Source organism: Theobroma umbraticum, unplaced genomic scaffold, assembly GCF_002168275.2.
Source record: "Theobroma umbraticum cultivar Fairchild unplaced genomic scaffold, ASM216827v3 scaffold_55.0, whole genome shotgun sequence".
NCBI lineage: Eukaryota > Viridiplantae > Streptophyta > Magnoliopsida > Malvales > Malvaceae > Theobroma > Theobroma umbraticum.
Window position 1 is genome coordinate 3,277,010 of NW_018397270.1, and position 1,130 is coordinate 3,278,139.

Consider the following 1,130-nt stretch of genomic DNA (forward strand, 5'->3'; position numbering starts at 1 on the left):
CTTACTTTAAGGTTAGCCTTATTGTAGAATTTGCCAAAATAATAGCAAATTATTGTTTGTAAACATAACAAAAGCAAACATGTCTAAATCCACTTGGCCACCTTACCTTGCGCTTCTCCTACTTTGTTTTTTATTTCTTTTTTTGATAAATAAAAAACTGTTATATTTAAAATATCACTAGATTGACATGGTTGGATTAAGAGACTATATAACTGTGTGTTAACCAGAGGCAGCACTAGAGCATTTTAAAAAAGGGAGCCATACAAACAGAGACACTTAACAGTTAAAGAGAACTTTATATCTAATTCATTTCTCAATCATCTAAAAGATTAAATAAAATTCATAAGACATTAAACATACAAAAAAAAATACATATTAATAGTAATGATAGTATCGTGTGTGTGTATATATATATATATATATATAATCGAACGAAACTATAGAACGAGTCTTTCTCACTCTTTGCGAGCAAGAGTGAAAAGAGAACAAATTTTCAAATTCAAATGAATTGCCTTTTTACTGTATGTGTTCCACACAAAATGGGTAGCTTTTTGAGCAAGCTTTCTTCTTATTTTCTATTTTCTTTTTGAATTGCTAATTAACATATTGGGCTATTAGGCTGAATCGTTGAGATCTAATATGTTATGATAAACTATTGGGCTGAACTGTTAAAATATAATATGTTATGATAAGCTTAAATTTATATTAAAACTTAGTGAGGTTAGGCTAATAGACTCACTTTTATTTTTTTTTTTAAATTGATAGACTTATCATATTGGGTTAGAATTTATATGATAACTAGCAATATGCTGACTAACTCTAATTTCATCAAACGGTTGGGGGAATATATAGTAAATAAAATTTTTTTTAAATGTTCGGAGAGTTGTAGGCCTCATGATAACACTACCCTCCACCCTGACTCATAGGGTCATTTTAATATTTTTTATTTGTATTAATTATTCAATAAAAAATTATTTTGAAAGAGCCATTAAAAATATATTTATAATATAAAAAAATTTTAAAATTTTGACGTCCATGGCCCCTATAACATCAAGACGCTCTGCCCCTAAGAGAAAATACTTGAGCGAATTCCATATCCACAAAAGCAATTAAGAAACTATAGCTTAATC